This window comes from Varroa destructor, unplaced genomic scaffold, assembly GCF_002443255.2.
Source record: "Varroa destructor unplaced genomic scaffold, Vdes_3.0 BEIS01000002.1, whole genome shotgun sequence".
Lineage (NCBI taxonomy): Eukaryota > Metazoa > Arthropoda > Arachnida > Mesostigmata > Varroidae > Varroa > Varroa destructor.
Window position 1 is genome coordinate 32,766,918 of NW_019211455.1, and position 23,985 is coordinate 32,790,902.

Consider the following 23,985-nt stretch of genomic DNA (forward strand, 5'->3'; position numbering starts at 1 on the left):
TTGGTGTTACAACTACTGTACCAATCAAATTTTATATGTGATACATTTGTACTACATTACGTTTGTGGTTGATCAAGCGATGTACCGCTCTGTCTTGATAAATGCCAAGAAGCTCTCATAGGATGACGTCGTCTTGCGTGATATATGGGAAATAAATGCGGGAATGTTGTCTAGTGTTATTGCTATTTTTAGAAATTCCTTAATGCTATAACGAACCGTGGGATCTTGCTAATCTTTAATTTATTTTGTTTAAAAAACAAAATGTCCTGACAGAAAGCCCCTATTAACGACAAGAAGAAGATGGATCAATATAAAATTCACGCCTGAACATAGTGTATAGCTATAATGTCCATTACTGCAATACACACCGCATGCGCCATGCATAAAGCTGTATAGAACTCCTTCTATTTTCGACCAGTTGGGTAATTTTGAGTTTCTTTGCTGCTGACGCTTCCTGTCACCAATAGCATGGCGTCTTCAAGACCTAATTTGCTCCCTCTAGTGTGTGACGTCATAATGTTCCGGGCGGCTCCATAACAGTAAATTCGCAATAGAATAAGGTGGATCGCTTTGTAATTGATAATCAGAGCTTACATGAAAAATATAAAATCCAGCTCAAGTACCCCAAGTACGAACAACGTACTCATCTGTAGTGGCGTTATAGATATCGCTTTCATTCCTCAAAAGAGAAAGAGATAAACTTCTCCCGCGTTTGTCAAGCTCGGTTGGACAAAGGCGTGGTAAGCCTTCCGAGAGCTTAAACCAATAACAGGCCTAACTTTGTGGCTGTGTTATCGGAACTTTAGGGTCTCGACTCGGTCCATAAGCCAGTTGATAGTAGATCACATATTGGCGCATCCCTTGCATAAAGTGGAGCTTGATATTGCCTTTCTTTAGTTACTTTCATAGATCCCAGATACGTACACTTTGTATATACGTTGCGACAGTTGATGCTAGATTATAGTGATTGAAGACTCCAGAAATTAAAGGTAGCCGAGTATATCAGTCATCGTAAAAGCCTCATCTAAATTTCGTTGCACAGACTAAAAATATCCATTATCGCCGATATGATATTTGTCAGCTAGAAGAGTGACGAAACCTAACTTGTGGATAGATACAGTTGGAGCACTGCTAATAAAAGGGTCGATAGACTGGCCTCTGTCACTTCCATGTTTGGCCATTTCGAACGCTCTGGACCCTTGTGTATGGGCCTATCGGATTCTGTTCTTACCTCATTATAGTTGTCTGCATGTTTCTCTATCAATATCTTAGCACCACTCTATGGCCTTTGCGACTAGATACTGTGAACTCCTGGAAACATATGATTGATCGACAGCAAAACGAACACTGCTATGTAGGCCTTCCCTACTTATAGTCAAAGAACGACGCGGCAGCCGTAATAGCTATACGAATATAGCATCTACGCTCACCACGTTAAAGGGTCACTTTCACAACATGTCTTCCTTGTCTCCTACGGAAGTCAGTAAAACTTACGCACGCAAAATTTAAATCCGTTACTAAGCAAGTAGCGGTTGAAGCAGCGTCATTGCAGCTGCGACCATAGCAGGACTCAGTTTATTTTTTGATCTCTTCGAAGGAGGATAATTTCCGATCAATATTTCAACTAAATGTTTTGGCCCTGATAATGTGCTATGCTGCTGCATACAACAAAAACTATCGAAAGATAAGGGGATTCATTTGCTGAATCATGCCTGCTGTCATTTTTCTCACTACTCTTACATATTGAGGGAGAAGTCTCGACCATTAGCTGGCTCTATAAACTATATATATATATATATATATATATATATATATATATATATATATATTGTACTGGCTGCTTACAAGTTGCATTTGCTGTGGGTAGGTAGGACGTTAGCTGGAAGTAGGGATAAAAACATTTTTAACGGGTCAATTCATACATTAACTTCAAAATTTGAAAATCGGTCAAGATTTTGACAGAAATCTGTTTTAGTCCAGTAGCTATAATAGTGCTTAAGTTCCGTACGCCCACGTGACTGTCGAAGATACTGTGAGACCGTAAAAGTAACAGTGGCTGAAAAGTAAACTGAACAAATGATTTCATATCTTGTTTTTTTGGCAAGTTGTGCATCAATTTATGTGTATGGGTCTATAAATGCTTTAGATAATAATTACGTTGGATTTCGCTTATCTGCTCGATTGCTTTATAAATTATAGCTTCTTTATATCTTCGTTAGATCTACTTTACTCATTTGATGTACTGAGGGACGATGTGTGCATCAGGTGCTTCCACTGTATCTACAGTTAATGACCATCGTAGTACTATTAGATAGAGCCTGCTTATGTGCAGATAGGTACATAAGCATATTTTGCTGTTGATCCTTATTTGAGCCTCATGAAGCCACAGATTTTTGCCTCTTCCCTGTCTCTCTACGACGGAAAGTTACATATTATATCCAAACATATATATACAAAGGTTACAGCAGGATGATGGAAGATCGCCAGAAATCAACAAGGAACTTTGTCCACAAAATCGAATTGCCGTCCTCGTTTTGTTAAGTTTTTTTTTCGCTTGCAAGTAGCCAGCTGTGAATGAATAAGTCTGCTGTTATAGACTATAATGAACGATATGTTTTGAAATGGGTATCACCTAAACGGAGGCGTTAACGGAGGGTTATTAACAGTGTTTAAGCAGTAATGAATCTCGATGAAACGCGACAGATGCCGCTTTAATTACGTATACATGTGTTAGAACTTAGTAGGACGAAAACGAAACTTATCAAATTTACATGCTATTGTTTAAAAAAAAATAGTCGAATATTATCTATATATATTCCATTTAGCCAAATATTATCTATATCATATTATATATGCTTGCATATGTTTGCCTTCACATATCCTCTCAGTACTTGCACGCACCAGTATGTGTATGTATACGAAAAGGTGTACCAAAAAAGAACTTGGGTATCGTACTTGATAGGAAGCACATTTAGCTTTTTTTTTGTACCGTTTTCTGCCGTGTGTTCTGGTGTTCAATGTAGGCAAGTTTACATTATTATTGTTGTCCTAAACAGTTGATTGCTTACAGTTTCTTGTTTGCAATGACAAACGATGGTTGCTTATCATTCTTAGTAGTATAATATTCTAGACAACGAATTCGAGTTCGAACCATTCGATCGTTGAGCTCCCAAATAACCGGTAGGTACGTAGATAACAACGACAGCAATGATTATCTTTTGCGCAAAACAAAAAATGCAAAAAAGGTTTGTTCACGTTGGCATTATAAGCAATATCTGCAAGTGAAATGGAGTAACTGGGATGCAAGTTACTTAGGACCGAGCTCCCGTGCACGGACCTCATGAGAATCACAGTCACCGTATTCGAATACCTTAAATATGGTGATTGCAAACTTACTTCGGGATCATGCAAGCTAGCGAACTGTATTTATAAATGAAAATGACTGCTGCTATAATGCCACGATTGTTACATAAAGTTAGTATGCTACAAGAATTGGTTAAAATTGGTAATGACCAGTAAAATTCAAGGTTTTTATTCCTTCCAATGATATTAATAAGTCATAAGGGAAGTGGCCAAAGAGCACTTCTAGTTAAGGTAGAAACCATATGTTCGCAGTACAATGCCTCTTTCATTTTTCACTGGGAACGATGGAGCTGCAAGCCATAAATAGACCTTGGAAATTGACGATTCCTCTCTTTTCATATATACATACACACACATATCTATAAAGGAATAGGCTCTCGGAGGTCTCCTAGTGGCTAGGGTTTTTTTGGGGGGGGGGGGGGGGGGGGCTAATCTCGTCCAAAATAACACTTTCACCAGGCACGCTGCGTCCGCGTAGCGTTCGCTTGTCTCCTGTGTGCTAGAGTTCTTTGAAATGGCCGATGATATTGCTTTATGGTTGGCCACCCACCAAGCAGCTGCGTGTCATCATCAGTTCTATAACGCTCAAGGCGCTTTCGCATTCGTCCATCTATGCTTCGAGTTTGTCGTCCGGTATCGCCGTTAGGCCTTCATTGGACGGTTGGTTGGTTCCCAGCACGAAGCGAAGTCTGTCTATGCCCGGGTACGGATTTAGACCACAACGTGCCCTTAAGATTAGCCCCCCAGCTTAATCTCACTAAGCTATCACGACGCATTCCGTCAATCGTCATCATATATACCCAATGCCTCCTTAGCGTGAAGTTGACGACATACTACAGCATATAGCCTCTTGATTTTTGTATGGTATGCATCTGGTCTCCCTGTGCACTACACTCCCTTGTCGACATTAATCCTTTGCCACGGTAATAACGGTTGCTCCGTCGGCCTGCCTCTTATAATCATCTGAAGAGTGGCTTTAGCGTTCTTGGTTTGGCTTATATATATATATATAAACATGAATCGATAATAATAAGTACGACAATGCAAGTCTAGTTTTAATTAATAAAAAAAAAAACAAAAAACGAAAAGCTGTGACGAGTGATAAAATGATATCAACGATAACAGTTAGAACACGAGTTATAATAATAATGAAGGAAAAGGAGGGTTCGGCTTCAAAACACAGATTTGAATTTAACGAACCTGAATCCGATTCAGGCCATATTGGGAAAAGGAAAAACAAGATGCTGTACTGGGTCGCGTTCGGTCTGTCTATGCATTTATGCAGAGTGTGGATTATCATTACAGTGCTTGATATAATAGCTATAATTAGCGATAAAAGTGTATGTTTGTATCAAAATAGAACAAGGCTGAAGTCCCGCAATGTATATCAGAGTAAGACTGATTATTTTGACATCTGTGATGTATCTGAGTAAACTCGGTAGAGATTATAGGCTTTCTAGCAATGTTGTAAAGCGTTGCGCATTTTAAAACATATACGCAATTTTAGCGTTTTTGGATATTGTAATCCCTACCGTTCAATAGGCATCACCTGTTAATTACAATCGGTTGTGCGACAGGAAAACGTTTCAAACACATCGTCGTATACGACACTGGCGCGATATAACACAAGGCTATAATAGGACAAGGACGGAGAATAATATAGATCTCCTGACAGTTATCGATCAATAAATGATTGTCGATTTTGATGAATATGGGGAGCAATGAGGTCCCTTAATGCGTCTAAAACAATGAAAAGCTGTACCCAACGTAAAACTCAAAATAATTATTTCATGTTTATTAATTATCTACCTTCAATGGAAGGAGACGAAGATGCTTTGTTAGCTCGTACACAGCTCAGAACTGTTGTCAAAGCACAAATATAATATAAGCAATATGACCTTATTCCTGATTTAAGTATTTATAGTTGTTTTGGCTTGTAGCGGTGATCACAGTGCCACCGTTCATTGCGACCGCAGAAAATTTCACTCATTAAATATATATTAATATTATTCTAAATATATTATTTTTTTTTATGTACTTATGCCAAAAGTACGCCATTTTATGTTTTGCAAATCTATTAAGATCCCTTACAATTTGTTGGAGCTCTTTCTAAAATCGGCTGGTTCTGCTTTACTGTCAAACAATGAAAATACTGGATAGAAACATCCTAATTATTAGATTACTATGACCCGACGCACACTCCCAGGCACGTTTACTTATTCGATGCATGACAACCGAGCACGACCTTTAGATTGATTTCGTGATACCGGGCTATTTAAGACTACTGGCGAAAAGCTTGCTAATTAAATGACGGTCATAGTCTTCATGACTAAGTTACTGTTGCTGCTGCTGCTGGTTATATATCATCAGCAACGAAAGGAAAAAGCGAAATAAAGAACCCGAGCACGGGGGATAAACTCTGAGTTTCTAATGGGTTCCTGCGACAGCAGCCGAATCTCATATTTGGTCTTTAGTGGCCTCTACACACAAATGCGCAATGATGGTCGAAACAGCAGCACACAGTGTCTGAGGTAATGGAGCAAGTGGTCGTAACCCCAGCGGCGTTGATAATCCATCGATCCTGGTCGATATCATTCCTTTTCTTATCAATAGTTACCGCCTTTACCCTTCTCAAAACCGGTGATCCGCCGCTTTGATTCTTCGTCAGATCAAATCGACCGAAGCATGCACAAACGAAGGTCTACGGCTGATGTAGCCTGCGGTAATCTAATGATTGTTCGCCTTTGTCAAAATTACAGCGTAGTATAACACAGTGATGACTTATAGGCTTTTGAATCTTTGCCAAATGGATAGAAGGTATGACTTTTGTTACCAAATAGGTACGGCACAAGAAAGAAATTTCCGTAACTCCAGGTGATCAGGGATGTTTCGAATATGTAATAGTTTTGACCAGATCAGGGCAAGGAAGGGTATTTTATCGCAAATTCTGCTTTATTTTTAATTGTGATAGCATGTCACAGCACGTACTATGCATTGTAGTTACTGTGACATCCTAGGAAAAAGTCGAACGAAATTTTCTGTCATATATCTTAAAAATGTAAAACTCAAAGCTTTTAGGATAGGATTCTAAGGAAATGTTGATCGTTCTCATCTAATGATTTACAAGAGCTCAACTAGGTTCCTTAAAAACTGCCCGATTTAGTCAGGAGAATAGATAATAAGCTTAGAAAAACTAAGGGATACTTCCTTGTTCATGTGTGTGCTTTAAAGGTAATTAGTGTACCGAAGACGAAGCGTTGTACGAAGTCCATCTTCACATTAGCTTATGTTCATCTACACGTTCGGTGGCACTGTTCCATAGTAAGAACAATCTGTTTCTCTTAATTCGATGAACTGTTATTTCGAACTTTGGAAAGCGTACCTGAAGCCATACGCATTAGTAAAAGCTCACATAGATATTTTGAGCGGTTAAGTCGACACCCTGTGATTAGTTTTACATCATCTAACATAAACAGAAACGATATTCTCAAACTGAAATCTACGTCTTCGTAGGCAGTAGCTGGTATGAACTACGTGACAAAATATAGCCATGTTTCTCTCTATCCCTAATAAAAAGATCAGTTTATCTTATCGCTTGTTAGGTACATCTAATTGCTGCCCTATTTTTTTGGCATTCTCTCCCTGACACGAATGATTAAAGGTTATCTAAATAATGTTAAGTATACTTTACACGTATCTAAGTTTCAAATGAAATGAAAAGTTACCAAGTTCTATTCTAAATCAGTTAGAAATCAATGAAACATACAGACGTACCGCCGCATTATTTCGAGCGTTGGTCACCCTTCTTCTCGTGACGGTAGCAGGTTTGCATTTTACCTTTTATTCAAAAGTTGGTCATGCCATAAATGCGAATCGTTGGGTACCTCCCAGATTGGAACTATAATGAACGATCCGGCTAGAGCCGCTAGACTATGGCTAGAAGGATGCCAAGGTACCTCCATGTGCGAATTTATATATATAAATATTTGAAACGTCATAATGTACAACAGGTTCAAATGTGAGACATCTGTCCTATCTTAATCCTATCTTAATATGTTTATTTTTTTATTGATTTTTCATAAAACTGAAGTGACGACCCTCCGTTGGAAATTTATCGCCGATACTGGCGGATAAATAGTTGTACTAGGCACCAGTTTCTCTAAATAGTACAACAGGAACACACGCATCATTTCAAGTCCCACGAACTTTTTGGATAACTTTAGCGACATTTATTCGAAGCCCTTATCTGCCTGCTAAAGACGTATGATCTGCACCATATACCTATATATATGTGTGCATTTGTCACGCCTCTTATCGCCGGAATACGATACGTCCATTTCATATAATACCATATCATTCGTTAGCAGGTTTGCCGATCTTTTATCGACATCTTGGATATTGGAGCAAAGTAGAATAATGATACTTCCATAAACCAAAAACCGTTTGAAAATATTTCTCTATGGTACTACGCAATCTATTGATTGAGAGTTGAGACTATTTGCTTGAGCCCTGATTGTAGTAGCAATTGTAGGACATTTTTACTTTCACAACGTATTAGATGTGTTTAAAATATAATAAACAGGGAGCTAAAGGTCAATCTACGTTCGATTTGCTGCTAACGTAGTGCATTTGTCAGGCCTAGCCCTTTATAGCGCACGATCTCTTTAAGAGAGAGTCTTCTCAAAGCTTATTGTATAGCAAATTACTAGCTTCCTATAATATTTTCCTTGGTGGTTAGGCGTTCTCGCCCCTCTCGGAATGATACAAGCACTGCATGGTGGGGGCACAAAAAATGCTTTTTTTGCTATCCTTCTAGGCTGTGTTAAGGGGCGGCAATTGGCCTCAACGCGCAAATGGAGTCTTCGAAAAATAGTCAATGGTCTATTTTTATGAATCACTAGATTTATTTACGTGATCTTATTTAAACAGTTCTTACGCACGCTCTATTACGTATAATTAAATGTAACTTTTTAGAATAATTTAAAATACTGTTTTGGTTTTCATATACTATATGCATATTAAGTCTGAAATGAAAAATCTATAGAACTAAATATATACAACGCAAAGAACAATTTTATAAAGCTTTTTTTAATGATATGTTTTGTGTAGGAATGTATAAAATATTTTTCGTTGCAGTAAATTCGTAGTCTTCAAGCTGCTTCGGCTTATTTCTTCGCAGTCGCACCGCCTTGAAAGTAAATAAATTACTTTGGCTTCTTTCAGCGTATTCTTATCCAATAAGGCTCTATGATTTGTACGACCACTGGCTATTTTTTTCATTCCAACACACCTACAGACACCTGTACGTGTGTGTATATATATATATATATATATATATATATATAACCGTGGAACGTTCGGCGCCAGTGAATTTTGTTTATAGTTTTTATATTATAGGAAAATATATCGGGGCCGAGATAACATGAATTTGACGGTTAACAATCTGATTATGGTTGTGTAGGTTAAATGATGGCTTGTTATATATGAATTCCCTGCCAGTGACCTACTGCTTATAAATGGCTTACTAATTATATACTGACTACGTCATGGTGCAGTGATAAGGTACTTGCCAGCTAAACTGAGAAACACGTGGTGACCTAAGATGCTAATCGAACATAGACACACTTCATTTTGGCTGTAAGCTACTCGGCTGAAGCTACGCTTAGTGGCAGTACCGGACGTATAAAATTCATAGCATCTTTTACTGTTGATAGAGTTTCTATTTAAACGCTATGTAATCGTGGTGGATCTACTTGCCTAAAAAAATGTTACGCCTGTAAATTCCTATCCGACAATTGGTGTTGTCCGCGGGCTTAACTTAATAAAAGTTATCCGTTCGTTGAGTGCTTTCAAATCTGGTTCTGACTACGTTTTTTTCGCTGCTATATACTGTCCCATTAGTGGCTAGATTAAAAGCGAATAATCGGTTTAGGACTGCGTCCGTTTTTCCCCAGCTTTACCGGCGATCACTTACGGAGTCTAAATTTCTGTAGCTGCTAATACCGTCTGACTTCGATTATGAAATAAAGCTGCGGATCGTCAATATAGGCCTGTTCGTACGATCGAAGACAACAAGCATAATATGCTGATATCGACTATTGAGTCTCTGCCAGTTTAGATTCGTTTTTGTAATGATCCGACTTTCCAGAGCATCATAACGGGAGACGGTATCTCCTAATGGGGTTGTTGTTAGGTAGATCATAACTAAGTGTTACAAATTTGACCCGTAATGTTCGGCCGTCTATTGATCGTGTCAACGTTTGCTCTTGTCTGCTTCTACACACCCTGCTACGTTGTCCAGTGTGCAGGACCGGTTTGATACAATACGAGTATTGAATGCATAGTCGTGCTTTCACGGAATAGTCCTCTCGCTACATAATCTTCTGTCGCTGGCTGCTGCTAATGCCGTCTTCTGCGTTTTGAGTCCTTCTTTCCGACGTGAGTGAGTACTATGGCTGAGCGGTCGTCGGCGGCGCCGGCAGCAGCGCTTTCCGCAAGCGGTGGCGCGTCTGTCGGTTTTAGTCGCTGGCAACAGGAGAAGAGTTCCGAGCATCGCGACGCGGCGCCCCCATCGTCGTGGACAAGTGGCCGGCCCATAGCAAGCACAAAGGCCACTTGCCACTAACGTCTCGCTACTGGTACAGCGAGGCAAGAAGTTGTGAGCGCCTTTGCCGCTGCGTGGCTCTCTCAAGCGAGGTGAGAAAAGTGTAGATGTTCTTCCAGATTTACGTAACAATACCCGATCTCAGGCAGAGGCTATCGGTACTCGGTGCACAGGTCGATCCCTACATCTATTGAGCGATTTTCCATCACTGCGATCCTAGAGCGATCTGTCAATTTGACGCAGAGGCTTAGCTGGTCTTTGTCGTCGAGAAGGAAAACGAATCCCTTGTGAATTACGTCGAACAAGCAGCTACGGTGCTCCTTTCTACCCTCTCGGTTCGATTGTTTCTGCCGCTGTCTTTACTGTTTTGTGACGTTTCTGGAGTTCGAGTTTACCAAGAAGTGTTATTGTGGGTGCCACTTTCGATATTGGATACCGTTGTTTGCTGCTTCGACATGAATGTACATCTTTACATTTGGCTGTTGCTGGTTCTGCTGCTGATGGCTTATTGGGGCTACGAATAAAAAATCGTCTATTTCAAAAATTTGTCCCACATCAGTTTCAAATGGGTTCTTTGTTGTGCGAACGGTATTGGCGTGCTCCTTTGTCGGTGCTATGGAAATAACACCGCTGGCGCTTTTATCTGGTCGACACTGATCGAAGAGGGAGGAGATCAGAATTAGCACAGACAAATACCTAGTTCTAAATGTGCTGTTTGCTCTACCGTTAACTTCGTAGAAATTGTAGCAGTAGAAGTAGTTGCCATTGACGTAGAACTGGTAGGTAATTTTTTGTCGCCTTCTCCGCCGAAGCGACCGGATTCTACTGGCGCTGCTGCGATGCAAAATCTTTTCTTGACTACAGCATCGCTCCGCAATCGTGATCAGACCGCAGACGACGCTTTTGTACAACGTAACACGCCGACAAGCAAGGTAATGTATGACGCGCCTCGGTCATATTGCTTTTCACCGATTCAGTTGCTCTGAACGATAATTGCTATGCGATAATAGCCAGTCAGAATTCAGCATGGTTTCGTTGCCATTGTCTGCCTAGGTAGTATGACGTGAGTGTATTGGCTGTTCCGCGGTAAAGCAATGAGCTGATGAGGACCTGCTCCCATACGATAAGGAGAGATCTTCTTTTATTTATCCACGTCGTTTTCAAGTGAATGACCAATGTGCGAGGAACTCCAGAGCCGAAAGATGAAACTGCATGCATAGATGCATGCATACATACACGCATGTACAAGTGTTCAACAAAGAAATATCTGCATGCTGTTGTATTGTGGATTTGTAGTGGACACACAACCTTAAACAGGCATATCATCGGCTTACAGTCGATAGTTTTGACGTTGTTGATTATAAGGCTATTTTGGATAATTAGGTATGATAATGAAAAGCGATCGGGAAACCGTTTTCGGTCCATATTGTGTCGATATCAATACGTGACCATACAGCTAACGTAGTTGCAACATACTTAGCAACGAAACGTATTTGTAATTTATGAGCATCATTGATGGTTTATGACTCTCATAATGAATATAGTAATAACCATATGTAGTTAGTTCTCTCAACGAAGTGGCAATGCCCAACCGTTGACCATCACATTAATTATTGGAGAGGCACGAATTCGCTAATTATTGAGTGGAAAAAATTAACTAGCAAAGGTCCGGCCTGGAGGCTATATGCCCAGAAGATCGCACCTTTTGCAGTCGTTGCCTGATGGCCCTGAGTGTTATTGCATTTATGATAAAAAAGAAAAAATCTACTGCAATGACTTGCCTGGTGACGTTCTGGTGGCTTAACTGGGAAGGTGAGAACTGGGAAAGGTTTACCCTGTGCAGTTCTACTGACTCTTTTTAATTTACATTTTGACTTTTCTTTTTATAATGAGAAACTTTTTTTTTTATAATGAGAAATTACGAACTTAATCATTTCCTTTGTGAAATTTTTGTTGTCTTGGTTTTCATTTACAAAGATCGCAGTTTTTTTAATTACATTTTACTTCCTTTCGTTGGTACTCTTCGTGTAGGTTTCGTGTTCTTTTTTAAGGATGTTACTACCCTAAAAATGTCTCAGTGCATATTATTTTATGGTCGAATTGTTACGTATGATACTATTATATCAATAGAACCCTCAGCCTCCTCTGGTGCAAAAATGTTCGTTCGGAACAACCTAAGGGAAGTCCATATAGAACATGATACTGAACGTCGATGTGACGTTTATTTAATCTAGAATAAATCAACTTTTTTTATAAAAAAAAAGTTTACAGACGTAATGAAATTACGTTCCATCCAAGAATTAGGCACTTCATGTTTAGCGTTGCGCTTTATTAGGAATGATAATCTTGCGAACGCTTAACGGTTCTACATGTATACTAAAAGATAGCAAGTACCAACATAATGCCTTGTGTTTTTATCAACGTTGCTTGTATTTTTTATTTTATTTATCATAATTGTAATTGTAAATTTAATCTACCCAAAAAATGGCCACATACCATGCACTGCAAATTGGATAAAAGGAATTGAATTGATTCAAGGAAAGGGTCGAAAGTTCAAAGAGACCCGTAATATATTTAATTGTTCGGATGTTTCGGAACCTTCCGCACTTAGCGTTTTAGCTCGATAGGCACTAGGCCATTTTAGTGCTTAAGGTCGACAGAATTTCGCAGCACAGACGGTCAGCACACTTTCGATATGTGCCATAGATTAACTCGATTTTGAGGTCAGTCTCCGGCTTTTTGCGGTGTAACTACGAACGAAGGAACAGTTGAATAGATTGACCTATGCAGAAAGGTTATCCGCTTGAAGGACTGGGTGCCACCCTTAACTTATTTGGAAGTTTTTGAAGTTCACGTGTTTTTTTTTTGGAAATATTGAGTGTGCCTAAGCGTTGCGGAATAATCTTTAATTGGGCGATTCCTGAATGAACTAATACAGTTAGGAAAATGATGATAGTTTGCAAATTCAGAGACAGACAAAAAAAAAAGCTGCACTAGTGAATGGAGGTACATTCTGTGCTTTATTCATACTACATAACGTTATTTCATTCTTTTTGTTTGTGATCATGTTTAGGTGTTTATTTGTAACGATTGTTAACAGTCTTCTTGGTACTACAATGGTATTTAATATATAGATACCTATGGCTGCTGAAGCTGCTCAGCCTCTGCGATAGACAGTTGGATGAATCTATTGCATCGACTATAGGGGTGCGCTGCGACATTAATGAAAGGCATCGATAACTAAGAGGAATTTAAAGCCGGCATTCACCGGTCGATTTATTACGCTTCCTCTAATACGACCTTTTATGGCGACAGTGAAGTACTATGATAATTTTGTCCTTCAATCACTATCGGTTCCTTGGCTAGATTTCAGAGGCCTTATAATAAGTTACTGACCTTTAGCGCACCCTCTACAGTAATCACTATTGGGGTCATTCAAGTGGTTTTACTGAGTAATATCAGAACAACATTATTTAAGTTTAGCCGAATCGCTAGCAACCCTATCTTTTAAACAGCGGTTTAGTTCGATATATTATACATCACATGTTGATAACAACCTCCAATAGAGTCAATCATATGGCGCGCGAAAAGAATTTGATTATGCCCAGTACTCGGGTCAGGCTTCTTTGGCTCAGTAGTTTTATGTTGGCTGTTGCTATTTGACCTCTGCAAGAAAGCCTGCAGTGATGGCCTTCATGTGGCCGATTTTCGTCGGTCGGTCGGCCGGCCGGTCGTCATCGCTTAGAAGAGCCGCCATGTTGTCACCGCCATTTCTTAGGTAGCTTCTGGATAATTGGATCTAATTGAAACGTCGCCCACCGCTGGTAGCGTATACTACTATTATGAAAAAAGTAACAGTATAAACACGTCGACCTACTGAAAGAAAGGCCCATAGTATCGTTCGCATGTAATTTTTCTCTGTTCATGTTAGAACTCTGGGAGTCAGTATAGCAAACAGGCAAGAGGAAAATCTGAAAACGGGCAAAATTTTCTTCACAATATGAAACACAGCTCTTTAGTATGTGTTCGTATAGAATCTAAAGTATTTGTAAATATCGTATGCGTAACAAATACGTTACGTAGGGAAATAGAAAAAGGAAAGATAGGTTTCGTTGTTTTACACTATGCTGTGGAAATTCCATGTTTTAATTTCTGTTCTTCAGACTCGGCCTTTATCTATCCCAAAGGAAAACAATAAATAGCTAGGCTTCGTTAAAGTCATCCAGTGAATTATTTTTAACTTAGATGTCATGTCCGCCTCGTTGAGATGTGGGAATTTGTGTATGTATCATTCAAGTTTGGTTATGTTCCATGGATTCTTGTCCCTTTCGTCTGAGGTTTGGCTGTGTAAAGCCAAAGAAATCACTGTAGTAGGGAAAGTTAATCTATTCCAGAAGTTAGCAGCACTTAAGCTAGGGTAAAGGTGATCTTAATAGTTTTTATATATAGTTTCATACATTCATCCTCATGGATCTGCATCTACCTTTACTAAGTATAGGAAATATCGTAAACTACTTCGTATTTTGTAGAGAGTAAAGATAAAGATATAGTTCCAGCAAGAAAACAAATGCAATCCCTCTCTTATCAAGGCTGTCATCATTCTAAGTACGAAAATGTTGTACTACAAGTTATGTATGGCATTACTGTAAAGTATGCCGCAAACGATACCATTTCATAGACGTGACATTTGAATCCGATACATGAGAAACCACGCAGACCGTAGAAGCTGTAATTTAAAATTGACTGATTTTTTGTTATCGTTCTTTACCACATTGAAGTATATGCAATGCAGCTCACTTATTGTCTGCGAACCGCGACATGGACCCCTGTACGGACCACCTAAATTTTAACTCAGCCGTATAAATAACGGTCGTTTTGTCTTTCGCGCTCGACTTTTCTTCTGTTCGTCGTTTCAATAGCCTAATCGTTTGATACGTTTCATCTTTTTTAGTTTAGATAATTGCAAATCAGGGAATGAATGGGGCTTTGTTTCAATGTAGCATAAAATCAGTTGTCCTCCGTCGACTGTGACGTCGCACGACAGGACGACCGCTGAATACGTTTAGCAGCATTTGACCCTACCAGTGGAGATTGTTGGGTTTAATAAAGCATTAACCAGCCGCTGGCAGAAAATACAGTGTGTTGGTACTGTTAGAAAGCAGTCCTCAATTTATATGGCTATCAGTTTGACCTTTATCTGAAGTCAAATACTAGTAAACATCATCTCTTAAAGATTATTATGATTTTTCTCGTTCGATTATCGTCGATCGTATTTCCGTGTTCCTGATTACACAATATCGTAACTGGTACGGGCTTCGCTTTACTCGAAATGTAGAAAGGTTCGCAGAAATTTTGTAACGTTCTAAGTATTATTTATGTATTGCAAAGAACATGAATGCAGTAGAATGGTAATATAAAACAATGTACGAGGCACTGTAATCCAAAGACCTACTGATACCGCAGACCAAATTTTTCCACTAATGAATCACAAAAGCGAAATTATATTGAGGACAGGTTGTTTTTCTGAGATCATTTTGGGAGGCTGCAGCTGAGGTACATATGCACATGTGGATACATGAGGCTGCCGACGAGGGGAGGAAGTTGCCTTTGACAAGAGGCGTTGTCCTTGTATCCGCCTTAAAACAACAACCAAATCGGAAACTGAATTTATCCTGCCAACGTGGCACAACTGGGTGTATGTGTGTGCGTATTTATGTATGTCTGTGCATGTGTCGGCATGATAGCGCCTTCTGTGTCTCCGACTGACGGGCCGTAGACCCAATGTTTGTTGACATTTCCCACGAAGTTAAAGGGGACCTCACAGTTATTCTGGTTGCTAACTGATAGGTATGATAGTTGTAGTTTTTGTGTGCCGTATAGCCAGTGCCTTGATGTGTAAAAATGCAATGAATATTGAATATCATTATTATTTGTATTTTATTGAGACATGTTGCAAGACAATGATTGGATTTTCCTTTGACAGGACTCAAGATTTAGATAGAAATCTTTAGAATGAAGTATATTCGTAATATGTTATATTGAAGCTGCACGACGATTTTGGCGTTTATCAAACTGAGCTTGTTCCTCAACCATTCAATGAAAAATCATTGACACAACAGAATGATCCAGGTGGATCAACGAGTGACTTACTAAAGGTGCTGACCCGCGTGTCAAACGTGAAGATATTGGTTACAGTCAAACAGTCACAGGCTCACGAGCTTTCAACAGTCTTTTTGTCTTGAGTTGAATTACTTACACGACTCTATGGTACTGACATCTCAGAGATTCTTCTTTGTCGCTTTCTGGCATGACAAAGTCATATTACGCATAGGTGGTGCCGAGACGTTAGCACGCAGGTCGTCGTCGTCGGCCTGCCATGCAAAGCCGCAGTGTGCCTATTTCTCGCATTATTCTATCTGTATAGTTTGATGACTGATAGGGCAAAAGGAAACGATGCCCGTTGCTAGAATGCTAAGAGGACTATATAGGTATTCGTTCTAGACCCTGAACAGGCGGTATACATGATTTACCAGTATCCTCTTTATTTTTTTGATAGGATAAGTCGGCTTTTTCTTATAGGGCAGGCGCGTACTTTTCTCCATCAATGTATAAATAGCTTCAATTTTTCTCGTATCACTGCAAATAACTACAAAATGAATGCAGGGTACAACTGCATCTTTGCATCGAAAAGCTCAGCACTCATGTATTGGGTTGGATCATCTTAAAAGAGAAGATATAAACGTGCGAGTTAAGATGTATGATTTTTACTTGCTAGGTCTAATCCTCTAATTCTATCTAATTCCTCTTTTTCAATTTAACTTTACAACCTGAAACCTCGAAAAACTAATGCACACCCACACAGTTGACGGCATTGGCGAGAATAAATTATTTTAACATATTATTTGATTACCACAATATCTGCTTTTAACCAATCTGTGGTATACTTCTCACAGACAAAAGACAAATAAGGTTTATCTCGAAAGCTACAATTGCATGGTCAACTTGTATTTATCCATTAATTTTTCGCAAGTGTTTCACGCCCGGGCCTTTACACCCATCCGCTCCTTAATGACGGATAAAAATGAAAAGTTTCTCTTAGAAAAGATAGCGCGTCCTGCAACGAGTGTGCCTCGATTCATTAGAAATACATTTTCATCAGTACATTGTTATTTTTTTCGATTTAAACCGATGATAGTATACATAACACTGTTACATTATCAATTTTATTTCTCGTATTTAGTCATCAACAGAACGTGGGTCGGCTATCTGCTAAGTCGTTTCTATTTGTGCTCAATTCAAATAGACATCTATTGCTTTTACCTGACGCGCCTAAAAGTAAAGATCCATAAGAAAAAAATCATCGCTGCTACTGACAGTGGTCTTCGTTAGTCTATCTTCGTAACGGATTAACCATGCGCTCTATACGGAACGAGGGTTTTCGAACGGGGTAAAAACAATGATCACCCTCTTACGAAGTCCTACTCGATGTTCGACAGTAGACACTAACTCCCGATACCATCTAAAATTGTTCACTCTATTTATGTTTTAATGAATTACGTTAGCTAAGCGTAGAATTAGCAAGAGTTATATTGGACCAAAGGATTTTTGGACTCTTGTGTCGTTCTCTGTATCTTCGGCGATTGCGTGCCGCGCGCTGTCCGTGTACTGTGAGTGTTTCAATACCAATTACCCCCAATTGACGCATGGCTCCACGAGTCTCATTCGGTTGCAAACAAGCGTGTAGACTTCAGCAACAACAGCTAGTGACGTGTTTCTTTGATACATCTTCACATTTAGTTTTGAAAAAATTCGTATAATCTTAATTTATTACGCAGGTGGCCCAGTTTAAGTATGGCAAAGCTGAATAAGATTAATTTTTGTTTTATAAGCATTTAGATAACGATAATATGGAGGATAGCGTTTAGCTATTAAAAAAATGGCTTCAAACGAACTAATCATAATTTTTACTGTAGATTGTATGTTATATATTGAAAGGCTTAATAAATTTAATCTGATGGCTGTATACTCAAATGTAAGAAGAACAGCGTCGCTGAACCGTTTCGGTCTCTTATTCTTTACTCGTTGGAAGATACAGTGCGACTACGCGAAGTGTCGTCGTCGTAGCTTTAACGATGGCATTAGAAAAACAACCTCGAATCATACGTACGAAGACAGACCGTTTGTGTAAGTAGGCCTCACGGCGATTGCCGTATATTTATCCACTAATGCGGTGAGGTCCCCCGTTTCTCCGTTCCTATGTTCACAATTAAGATTTTAGGGTCTCGTAATTGGTCAGAAGGTTCTGACGCCCGTCACCTTGATGTCCAGAAGTGGTGCGGGTACCCTTTAACAGTGCTAGAATTAGTGGTTAGAATTAGGTAGAAGCAGTAGCAGAAACCGGATACTCAATGAAAATCATAGAAATAGGAAGAGAGAAAGTGCAGTGTCCTGAACGGTAAAGCTAAGGAGATTCAGTTTACGTGGGAGAATGAATCTATTGAAATTTGAATGTGCTTTGACAGCCCGATAATGCACCGCGACAGGCAGGCGGACCGTGTCAATGTGCCGTGATAAAAAATGTGTATCGGTACTACTTGTATCGAGAATAACCTACATTTACGCTAAAAAAGTTTCAATTACTAACCCTGTCGATTCTGGAAGGATGCTGTTAGCACCTTTCGTAAGGGAAAGTAGAGCGTGCTCCCTCCGGTAGAAAAATTGGCAGACTCTATGGTAATCGGGCGGACAAGCCTCAACGTATATCTTTTGGTATTAATAATGACACTTGTTTTGCTCTAGACAATACTTCAGTGAACAAATCCCTGCTACTTCAAATCAGAGGGTTGCGTGCGGCTGAATTTTTTCATGTAATGTAGCTCTCTACAATTACTCTTTATAGTGACACAGTAAAAGGTACAAAATGAGTGGACAGTTGATATCCTTAGACAATATTAGGCCACCAAGTACATGTTAGCTCTGATACAAAATTATTTAAATGATCTTTGTTCGGCTGTTGCTTGTAATGGCTGAAGAGACCCTGTTAAGCTGCCGACAGTAATCAATACTCCTAAACGTTGAAACGAGACCAATGCCGAGGGGTACTTCTATCATCCCAATTCTCTCAGTTTCCTTACCATACCCTATGTAAGTTAGTTGCCACCTATGAGTTTAAAAATTTGAGATGCTTGATTTGAAATTTGAGAGAGAAAAGATGATGCTTTTTAAGCAGGCCCTGACGAATGAAGTTAAAATTAGAAAATCCAGTATATGTCATCTACACGTAAAAACGTATTTGCTAATATCAGTAAGAGACTACGACTGGACACAATAAAGATTACGTTTTTTTCTACGTACCGCTGACCTGTTCACAGATAGGACAAACGCATATATACGGAAGCGTGATATACACATATATGAACCTAATATAGGATCTGGTGCTACAACCAGTTAAGAGCCACATTTACCTACTAGTCGCGTTTGTTTGACGTTCGTCGTCATCGTCATCAACGACAATGCAAATATACGACACTTATGTGATTTGGCCGCGGAATGATATACAATCATATCGGGATTGATTGCACCACGCCAACGATCTTCGACTTATTTTGTCGTAGGTCTTCCCTATTGTTAGTGGTCGCTCTGCATCGACAAATGCATGTTCATCATACAAAAGCAAATTGCGTGCCTTTTCGATACAAGGATTCTATTTAACAGTAGTTGCTGTAACGCACACAATGGGTTGATTCTTTTCCCTGATTCTGATTGTTACCTGAAACACCTATGCAGATGTGGACGTGACTATCAACGGCAGTACGATCGTGCCTAAATAATGGCGTCCACCCCTTTTGAAACGATCTTTCGCCTACCTTTCAGCCTATAATAGGCAGACCCTTGAAGAAACTACGATCGTCCATTTGCTATTAGACCGTTTTTTTGGACAGGGTAAGGGGCTTCCGAGTTAGCGTGCCCTATTGTTTTCGTAGATTGTATCATCATTGTTACTGTTATATCGTATACAGTAATCTTTATTTGCTGCTCAAACTGACCCTTACTCATGATGACAAAAACGGCTAAGTTGTTGTTAGTCGCCTATAGCTCTTTCATTTTCTGCTGTAATTAAATGTTTCGACGGATTCGAATCTTCTATCACACACGCCATCACGCGGCTCTTTTACGACTACTGCTAGCAGCGGTAGGCCGCTGCTTGTGCCTTCCATCAACTTACTCCTACCAATTTCATCAACGTAACAATAATAGGAAGCAGCTGCAAGAACAAGCGTTGTTGGGCAAATCTAACCAGAAGGAATATAGTTTCAGCACAGTTTGACCCATTCTCATACTTTCGGCTTTTGATTCCCGTGAAAGCGGGGATCAGTGGAAGTGGAGGCGCAGGCTAGACTATGATCCGAATGCTGGTTGCAGTGGGATTGACAAAGGGAAGCAGGTAATAATAATAATAAAGGAGACGACGTTTGTAGCTTGCAATGCATGCCGACGAAAATCTTCAAGCGAAAGACAGCGCCAAGAGGGGAAGGAAAGGAGGGCGAAGTTATTTTTGTTGCATTAACTATTTTAGCAGCTGTTGCAGGGTTATCGTTGTCCCTGTGGCGATCTTCGGCTGCGCCGTTGACAGTGGTGGCAATGACGATAATGATAGTGTTGGCTGTCTTCATGCGGTCTATAATATAGGTCAATATTGTGTTCAATCAAGTGCTTTACATGTCCGCTGTGGAGCACTAAGCTGCTGGCAAAAGTCCAGCATCGCATTAGTCAGCAGTTGGAGCCTTTACACCCTGCCCGTGTCCGAATTGGCGGCTATATTTTTAACCGTTGTATTCAGACATCGCTGCCGGCGACCATGCAGCTTGCGCGTGCGTTCCGTGCCCTTCGCGACTGTACAGTCTGCTAACGCTCAAGCGTTATCGCTGCGGCGTCCTCTGACTACCGCCCTAGAGGCTGTGCGCCGACGCCACGATCCTGCAACAGTCCTGCCGCTCTTGCACATGTCATGCACAGTAGCAGCCAGGAATTTTATGCTCCGTTCTAACTATACTAGTATATAACTATATATATATATATATACAGTTAGTGGCAACGCATTATCGCTCGTTGATCGAAAACAGATCCACAGCGGTTTATACCTATTATTCTATATAATATTTGTAAAGCTGTGTTTATGGCGTCGGAAAACATGAGTGACATGGAAACCATATTAGCTTGAACAATTGCATTTTCATGTGTCTTAGATGTAGTTAATTTTGTTATTCATACATTGAAGCCAAGAAACTCTTGGAGCCATTGCGTGTAATTAAAACGTGGTGATGAAGTTACACGTTGTCGTCGGATAGCTATACTGTGTGCTTCAATCAATTGCTCCGGCACACGTTTATGAGGTTTCGCAGCAATCCTAGATTTCTGGTAGCGTTCACTCTTTTCTCCGCGAGCGATATCTCGTAATAGGAAGCGCCCCTAGTATCCATCGCCACTATGGGCATCACGTTACCCTTCAATCTATTCGACACCGCCATCAAAATCGGCCTTGTCTTTTTTATCCAACGTGATGCTAATGCTTGATCGTTCCTTGGATAAACGGAGCCACGTATTATTTTCGAGCTGATTTTTTGCCTGTAATAGTTGCACAACCTGGCTCGACAATACATCACACGTGTTCCTATTTGTCCCCGAGTCAAGTCGTGAGAAATTCATGGCATCGTCCCTGTCCTTCTTCATTTCTAATGTTTTCATTGCAAATTGCTTGTTTTGAATCTTGTATTGAGCCAACAGACAGTTACTGTTTACGGTTTGCTCTGCTCGAAAGTTTTTATCACCGTAGCGATTGCAATTTTTTGCTTAAAGTTCTGAAAGATAAGCATTTCCCTAATAGATTTAAGCTTCCCGATTTCCAGTTTCAAAAGGATCAGTAACAGATTGTTGTTTTGCTGAAGATCTGCTTGCCTAACGTCTTACTAATCCCTCATAAATTCCAGCGTTCTCATTATTAATAAGCGTTAATTTTATTATTAGACATATGCTTACGAGGTTTATGCTATTGGTTATACAGTTAAGATTATTAAATAAAGCATTCACACTATTTAGTGAGTGCTATAAAATCAGGCCTTACGTTAACAGTCCTCTTTATGCTTCTATAAATATATATACACACAACGCACCACAAATACAACCATAATGCTAAAAACGCTTTTTTCACGCTAGATTATAGGGTCCCTTAAACTTTTTACCCAACATATATTGGTCAAATAGTGCTCCTAATTCAACTAAAAAAACAAAGCACAGCTTACTGAGCTTACTGAATTATAGAGCCAACTTCATTTTAGAATGCTGATTTCTTTTCAATAGATTAACTAAAGTTTATACATTCCGACAAAAGCAAAAACAACATGTATTCATAAAAAAAAAAATTGAATCAGTTATTTTCTTAATTAACTTCATTGCGGAGACATTGCGCGCCTAAAGGAAGAGATAGATAAATAGATCTATTGAAAACAGCACAGCATTACATTATTCCTCTTCCGTTGTCTTCACCTACCCCCTTGTTGTTTCGTATTTCTCGCTTTTATTTTCCTTCTTCTTCTTTTACATTTCTTGAGTGGCTGTCAACTTATGCAACGCCTATTGTCTTGGGCCTTCTTCCTTTCGATAATGCCAGGCTTCTTCAAATACGAGGCTATTTTTTTTTCTACGTGTCGTTTATCTAGCTAATGTGTGTACTTATGTTCGCTACACTCGTCCTTGTTGCTTGTTTAATCTGTTTTTATCTGTCGCTTTTTGACGGGAGCGCCCAAATGAGGCTTTCGATTATGTAGCAATTTCCCTTTAACATTCAGCCCGTCACGCTTTGAGATGTCTTTTCATATATTTTATGCTGCCTCTTATATACAGTCACTCTCTCTCACTGGTTCAAAAAAATGGCGGTCCGGCTTCCATTTCTTGGAGGAGAGTTCTTGGCATAAAACGACTGAAATATTCATTCGTTCAACGAAGCAATACTGTCTGATTCTCCGTATGCAATCTACAGTGGTATAGAACAGAACTGATTGATTCGCAGGAAGTGCTATAGTTCCCCGGTTCTCTGATCGTTTCAGCAATTGTGATCTGTTTCTTAATCTGAGAGCAATTAAGCTGAACCTAACTGTTCCACACGCTCCATTATTGTTCCAAGATAATTATTGTAATCAAGCAAACACATTGTTTTCCATATATATATATATATATATATATATATATATCCTGAGCGCCTCCCAAATCAGTTTTATCTCAGTACTGAATCATCCCGTTACTTTATTGTAGTTTATTGAAATTTGGATTATTTTGGAAATATGAAATTTGGAAAACAACAGGTAAGGACTGCTGAGTTAGTTTACAATTTTTATTACATGTTTTCAAATTTGCTAATGGTTTGTATTGTTCTAGGGATGTTTTGTTCTATGTCTATATATGCACACCGCATGTAGTTACTCAGCACTTCGTTGAAGAATTTTATGGCAGTAAAAAATAAGCAACCGCACATTTCAATATATACGCATATCGTATATACATGATTTTAAACTGGGTGGGAGATTAGCATAAACAAACACGACGCAGCTTATAAAACCTGTAGCGAAAGATAATTGGCTCTTGTTAAAACTTACCCTTGTGTTCGACGGCTTGAAAAAGCACTTCATAAAGCGCCTCACGATTGTTTTATCGCTCCTGCCTAACCTTGACCTCTAAGCTGTTGTGCGAACCCCTTACTTCACACCTCACCTTTGCGTTGAAATTACGAGGCGATGCTCAATTGATAAGCTCTTCATTCTTCTGAAATATCCTTTGATCTGATCTTCCTAAAAGCAGGAACCAGCGACTAGCACAACGAGGGATAAACATAGTATTGTTCTATTGTTATAATTATTCAATATGTGCTAGGGGTTAATTCGAACGTATCGTTGTAATGAAGTAGTTTATGTACGTGTACGTAATTACAATATATTCGGAAAATGCTATACACTTGCACACTGTGC

General features: G+C 39.5%; 1 protein-coding gene across 3 annotated transcripts in view; it reads left to right on the forward strand.

Annotated features, from left to right (window-relative positions):
* LOC111245753 (uncharacterized) overlaps positions 1-23,985 on the forward strand; it is a 93,915-nt gene that overhangs the window by 2,578 nt on the left and 67,352 nt on the right. The window contains exon 1 of one of the 3 annotated variants that reach the window (XM_022794467.2): positions 9,899-10,059. The exons of 1 other annotated variant lie outside the window; for it this stretch is intronic. The gene's annotated coding sequence lies outside the window, so the exon portion shown is untranslated. Of the gene's footprint in view, positions 1-9,898; positions 10,060-10,104; positions 10,900-23,985 lie in introns of those variants that run through there. One more of the 3 variants, XM_022794468.2, reaches the window with a different exon arrangement.